The sequence below is a fragment of the Epinephelus lanceolatus genome, chromosome 11 (assembly GCF_041903045.1).
Source record: "Epinephelus lanceolatus isolate andai-2023 chromosome 11, ASM4190304v1, whole genome shotgun sequence".
Classification (NCBI taxonomy): Eukaryota; Metazoa; Chordata; class Actinopteri; order Perciformes; family Serranidae; genus Epinephelus; species Epinephelus lanceolatus.
In genome coordinates, this window is record NC_135744.1 from 8,699,249 (window position 1) to 8,706,859 (window position 7,611).

Sequence of the window (7,611 nt, forward strand, 5' to 3'; positions counted from 1 at the left end):
CAGCCCTGACACAAAAGCAGACCGCAGACCATGTGGTCAGTTTGCAGTTGGTGAACTGAAATGCAGCTATCACTGGGGAAAACCTCAAGGAATTTCAAGGATTCAAAAAAGTAGAATAGTGTAGATGTACATTGTATTCTAAGTGAGTTGCTGTGATCTGTGACCTCCACATGCATACTTTCTGTCTGTTTAACTAGGTGATGACAGCCAGCTAGCTGATACAGCTACACAATGAGCCCAGCAACCCCAAACTAAAGGCTGTATTGATAAAGAAAAGATTAGTAACATTTTCTATACTGGACTGTGTTTCTTATCAGTAGAGAATTTATTCGTGATGGTCGACATGTCATGACAGTGGGAAGCACCAATGCATTTGACTGTTGGCTGCAAAAAAGTATGCATTATATGATTAGTGAAAAGCCGCTGTTTCACATCTCCAAGCACTTAAAGGAAGGAACTTACAATTATAAACATATAAAAGGTATTGATATAGATGGGAAACAGAGCTGTAGCTGGAAAATTAACATTCATTCATTCATTCATTCATTTTCCATAACCACTTATCTTGTTATGGGACACAGGGGTGCTGGAGCCTATCCCAGCTGACATTGGGTGAGAGGAGGGCTATACCCTGGACGGGCTGCCAGACTATTGCATGGCTGGAAAAATAACAAGTGTGTATAAATAAAAGTTTCATTCTATCCAGTTATTACTTAAAATGAAGACACAACAAGACTGAAGGGGCTGGATAACTAAATTCTCACTCACTTATTTACATAAACAAAGTATAAGTTGTTCTTTCAGTTACATTCTCAGTACACATGCAACAAGGCATGTGAAGTGGAATGTAAAAAAAGATTTTTTTTATATGGACCTGGTAAATGGACCTGCACTTGTATAGTGCCTTTCTAGTCATCCAACCACTCAAAGCCCTTTTTACACTACGAGTCACATTCACCCATTCACTGGTGGCTGAGGCTAACAAGGTGCCACCTGCTACTCAGTTTTGAACACACTCACACACCGATGGAACAGCCATCAGGAGAAATTTGGGGTTCAGTATCTTGCTCAAGGATACTTCTACACACAGACTGGAGGAGCCGAGGATCAGTGGATGACCCGCTCTACCTCTGAGCCACAGCCGCCCAATATATGTCATTAACGTTAAACTGTTCTTTATTTGGTATTATTTATTTCCATTAAAAATTACTTTTATTCTTTCTTTTGGGGTTGTTGCTTTTATTTTTCATCTTTTTGTCCTCCTCTGATAAGGATGTGAGTGATGAGGATACAAGGAGGAAGCTCCTGTACCTTTCTTTTCCACTTTTGCCCATAAATATGTTATTTCCCAAACACTGCTTCACAAATTATGTTTTACATAAGGCACATGAAATGTATCAATGCAACTGACCCTTAGCTAACTCCAACTCTTCTCAATTACTTTTGTCTAGTCTGTCCAGCTTTCACATCCAGCATGTCAATATGGCCTTTTCAGAAATAAGAGTAAGAGCTATTCCAAAGGAAATAATGGCAAAAATCTGAAATAACAGCTCTGAAATTTCAGACAGAAAGAGATAGGAAAGGGACTTCAACATGCATTTGAGAGCTATGAAAAATTCTGTGTTGTCACTATGGAAAAAAAACACCACAGTTCAAGGCTGGATCACAATTTAGCAGCTCAGCTAAAAGCTCTGCTTCAGCAATAAACTACAGTAGTCTATGCAGTTTATTTTTAGTGAACGTTACATTAGACATCACATTTATTTTTCACTGGCCCAATTGGACATGAGGCATTTCACTTAGAGTATAGCTACCTAGTATCAAGCCCTGCTTCCCCACTACTCTCTGCTGAATGGAAATTGTTGCTATGTAGAGGAAAAGCAACAGTTAGCAGGCCAGAATAACTGAAAGATGGCTTCCCCATAAAGTGCAGTAAAAAATTACTTGAAACTGATTCAGCTAAGAAACATAAAACAAAGCAATCAATTCAGCTCCATTACAAATTACAAGTTCCACAGACAAAATAATTGCCTCTTGCTAGTCAAGTTTTACCCACAGGGGGAGTGCTTTTGTACTGGGCACTCGGCCTATGACCGAATCAAGCGCCATTTATCAACAGTAAAAAGCGGCAATGGGTTATATTTTTTTTTTAACTCCGCTACCACAAATAGTTCGGCAACTGGACAAAATTGTTGCCAAAAAATGCACTAAGTAGCTAGCCTACTCCTGCACACTAGCTTGCAATTCTGTGTTGCTCCACATGTTACCACAGACCAACTACATCTGTGTGTTTCCATTTATTTTGCACCACTGCTTAATCAGTACCTTGTGTCGTCTTCTGCTGTCATATGAGCATACCTGGAGATTTTCAGTTAAGTATTCAGGCTTCTTTTCGTCCCTTCATCCTTCATCGTTTAACTCAAATGTTATTTGTGGTAATATATTTCATTTTGCGGTGCTAACTTTGTTGCGACGACCCTTAATTTCGGCTAATTAACGGTTAAGATAATTAACGACTCTTAATAACACCTGTAAAGCGGAGTGATACACGCATAGTGTGTAAGTCCAAGTGCTGTTATCGTTAGATTGTGCGTCACGTGACCCATGTAGACTTCAGATAGTTCCCGGAAGTTACTAACGGGTCGTTTGAATAAATAAGGAGCAGAACTCCGATTTTTGCAAAGTAACCATAGACATATATACATAGACGCCGCATTGACTGCCGCTGCCTATTGGAGCCGACGTCCTCGCCGGCCGCCATCTTGGATGGGTCTCGCTTCGCCTCCACAGTGCATTCACTTCTATTGAGGAAGGAGCTGTATGCACAAGTAAAATAGAATAACTCACTGAATTTTCAACTGATTTTCACGCGGTTTGGTTTGTTACAAACGGCACACATGTAGTTATGATACAGGATGCTTTCGTACATTAAAAATGCGGGATTTCATGCTTTAATACTTTCTGCAGATAGCAACAGCATGTTATTTAGATCACAACAAGTTCTTTTATTCACCTCAACCCCAGAGTGGGATATATATATATATATATATATATATATATATATATATATATATACAGTATTTATATACTGTATAAACATACTGTATAAACACCATATACACAATACAAAACACAGTATAGCATATTATGTATAGCATAATATGTAGATCTGAGGTTTGCTCAAACTGTCAGCTCCTTTAAATCAGGGCTAAAAACACTATTGTTTACTGAAGCGTACTCTTAGATTAAATACTTACCTGCTGTATTCTGCTGCCCGTACTTTTTGACTACACACTGCTGATTTATGCCTTTTATTATTTTACTTCTTTTCTTATCCTGACGGTTCAATGTATTGAGCCTGTTTTTATTTTATGTTACTGTATTTTATTATTATCATTATCATTCTCAATTTCTATTTCCCTTTTCAATCGACTGTTTTTATTGTTTTAAATTGTGTCTTGTTGCTTTTAATGTCTCTGTAAAGCACTTTGAATTACCTTGTGTTGAATTGTGCTATACAAATAAACTTGCCTTGCCTTGCCTTGCCTTGCCTTGCCTAGCACACCTTTGTGCACATATTCACTTTTCCACCAGCTGTGCTGCAAATATCCCCTGCTGCTCATCCTTCTGTATCTTTTTTCAAATTATCTTGACCACAGTCCCATTTTCATAGTTATAATACCAATACCAAAATTAATTTCAGTGTTTATGTAAATACTGAAAATGTTTTTTACTACTTTTGAGGGATCACAGCAGTCAGTGTAATAAGAATAACTTTACTAATCCCCGAAAAGAAAATTTCAAAGAAGTCTGTAAGATCATCTATTTAACAAAGAATTATTAAGTCTGATGGCTGTGGGTATAAAAGAGAGTGGGTGTGTGTGAGAAATAAACTCAATCAACAATAGAGCTTTTTCTTTATTAAAATATATTAATAAATTTATTAATATGCTATACTATGTTTTGTATTGTGTATATTGTGTTTATACAGTGTATACATATGTGTGTGTATATCTATATCTATCTATAGCCTATAGGCTATATATATATATATATATATATATATATATATATATCCATCCCACTCTGGGGTTGAGGTGAACAAAATAACTGTGTTGTGACCTAAATAACATGCTGTTGCTAGCTGCAGAAAGTATTAAAGCATGAAATCCCGCATTTTTAATGTACGAAAGCATCCTGTATCATAACTATATGTGTGCCGTTTGTAACAAACCAAACCGCGTGAAAATCAGTTGAAAATTCAGCGAGTTATTCTATTTTACTTGTGCATACAGCTCCTTCCTCAATAGAAGTGAATGCACTGTGGAGGCGAAGCGAGACCCATCCAAGATGGCGGCCGGCGAGGACGCGCTCAGGCAGTCGATGCGGCGTCTATGTATATATGTCTATGTCAATAACTGCATCGATTTACAATATATATGTAGCACATCATATGCAGTTACATCCTTATATCCTAAATATGTTGTTATTTTAAGTAAAATTTAGTGTTAACAGCTAGGGTCAGATAACACTTTATTAATCCCACACCTGGCAAATTCACACGTTACAACAGCTCAAAGCTCAGTGTCAGAGTCATTTTTTAAAAATAGGCCTACAAATTACATATATCCTAATTAAAATAATAGAAAATCTATGCACCTTTCACTGAAACAGATACTGTATGCTCATGATTGATCGTTGCACAGGATGATTGTAATACACATGATGTGTAGTATTTTTACTGTAAAAATATAGAAATGTATAAATATTATTCCACAGGAAGTGGAAAATATTGGAATTTGCACAGGAATATTACACAATATAATTATAAGATAGAAATGCATTATTACACAGTATAACTATGTATTATATACATTATTATATATTTAACATATATATATTACATTATATTATATTATATATATATATCTATATATATATAGTCTCTATATAGAGACTAGGTCGGAACTAACTGTATAAAACATGCTAACATTAGCATAAGCTTATAGCATCTTCACTGCATAAATTAGCTTAGCTACTCACCGACTTTTCCTGTACTCATTGCTTAACAAATGATTATACATTTTCTTACTCACTACTGGATGGTTTCAGTCCCTGCACCTGCCAACAGAGGAGCATATGGTTGACTTTCAGGCAGCATTCACGTTTTGTCAGCCCAACAATATTTAAACAGAGCAGCTGAAAGAACAAGAAAGCAGAGTTCCACGTCTGTTAATTGGCCTCTTTGCTCTGCAACTTACCAGGCTGGCTCAATTCTCTATCCACCTGAGGAAAGTATAACATTTCCACAATGATATATTGTGCAAATACGGTATTTTCATGTTCAGTACTGTCAGTTTATTCATCACTGTTCATTCATAATTGATAACTTCATCCTTTAAGACTTATATCCCTCCTGATAACTTGGTTTTATAACTATTGGACAGCATTGCCACCTACTGGAGAGAGCTGTGAACAAGCTGTGAGCTTTCATCAATGCTTGATTATACCTGTACTGTGAGCTAGTACAGTGGATGCTGTGCAATGATAAATAACTAATAAACTACATGCAACTTAGGTTTCCATGAACCGCATGTTACACAGACAGACAAGAACCCAAGGACTCAGAAACATCCTGACAAAGAGCCCTGATATCTCTTCATATTGCAGAAATCCAGCATTGACAGAAAAGAGAAAAAGACCATCACTTCCTTCAGTCTCAGTTTTATAGTCCCATTTTACTATGTTCATGCTCACAAGTGTTCAGTTTTGGTCTGTGGTGACTGACTGGGTTTGCAGTATGGATACTGTCGGTAGAGATGAATGAACAAGGCTCATCTGCAGCATGACATGTTTGCAAAGGCAGACTAGTCGCCACTTGGCGGGTCAGTCTACTTAGCCATACTGTGGCTTGCATGGAAAATAAATTTTAAGAATTCTTTAATTTTCTAATATTACAACATGAAATACATTCACAAATAACATGTTAAATGCAAATAATACTTTTACATCTGCACTAAAATGTGAACCTGAAATACAAGTCAGTATTAGGGAAATGCAATATCAACTGGGCCTTAAAGAGTTTCAATAGCAACCTTCACTGACTCAAAGTTTTTACAACATAATAATGTATTGCAACACATTATGGTCTACAAATGCAGTTATTCAAAAGGCATGAAAAAAGTCTATGAACCATCCATCAGCTGTCTACCTAACAAAAAGAACAGACACTTAAAAATGCAGAAATGTTTAACAATGTCCATCCATCTCTGTGCCTTATTTTGGGCCAGGTCACAGTGGCAGCAGGCTAAGCAAGGTAGTCCAGACATGCCTCTCTTCAGCAGCATTTTCCAGCTCAAAGCATTCCTAAACCAGGTGAGATGTATAATCTCTCCAGTGTGTTCTGGGACTACCTCGATATCTCTTACTAGCTAGACACAGGTGGAAAACCCCAAAAGGGGGGCGCCCAGGAGGCATCCTAATCAGATGCTCAAACCACCTCAACTGGTGCCTTACAACATGAGGGAGCGGGAGCTCTAGGCTGAGTTCCCTCCGGATGACTTATTTTTGCTCTTCCTTTTCAGTTTACATTCTCTTCCCTTTTGTTTTGCTGCGTGTGTGTGTGGCACGGGAGGCTGGTAGATACTAGTTTTCTCCTCTCACTATGTACAGCTTTCTTATTGCAATTTGAATAATTAAGTATTTATATGATTTCTTACACTGTTAAACCAATTAGATTTTATTAATAACATTTTTTTGATATCCTGTTTAATTTTTAATGGTTTAGTTTTTTTGAGTGACTAAATAATGGTGTAATTGAAGAGGAATTCCTTGCCTCTGTCCATCAATCACTATGTTTAATTATATGCCAGTCATGTCAAGTCAGGCCCAAGGGCCAATTGTGGCTTGTCTCTTAAAATATACTAGGCTATATGTGGCCTGCCACTCAAGATTAGTAAATCAAGCAAGTTAACTTTGCATTTTATTTCTGTTAACCTCACAATGGCAACACTATCATACAGTTTGTAGACACGCACCAAGTAGTAACTATGTAGGCTGAATTAATGGGGCCAGTGAAGAAAGAATCAGTCTGTGCCCACCTTGATAAAAATAAAAAACCAAGATAGGAACCTGTGATTTTTGTGATATTGGACTTCATACATCAAACTGAAATTGAAGCTGAAATGAAATAACTATTTGTACAGCCCTTTGAGTCATGCTTTGTGTTTGGGCTACAGTGAACTTTGACATGACTAATCTGTAAAGCCTTTTGGGTTGCCTTTGGGTATGAAATGTGCAATATAAGTAAATTTGCTTTGCCTTGCCTAATGTGTTTTCATAACCAGACAGTGAACGAGCACATAAATGGTTACCTAGCAGGGGACATTTCCTGCCAGATATTACACATGGCCACAGCAAAGAAGTGTTAAGTCAACAGCAAGACTTGTCACTTTCAGGGTTGGCGGAGGGTTGAATACACTGAAAGATTAAACTGTTACGTTTGTGAGGGGGTTTTTTATATCCCATATGAAAATTTGGACACCCTTGTTAGAATGGATCGGTGAACTTTAAGTGAGTTAACATGATGAGGACGAAAGAAAAAACATAGTG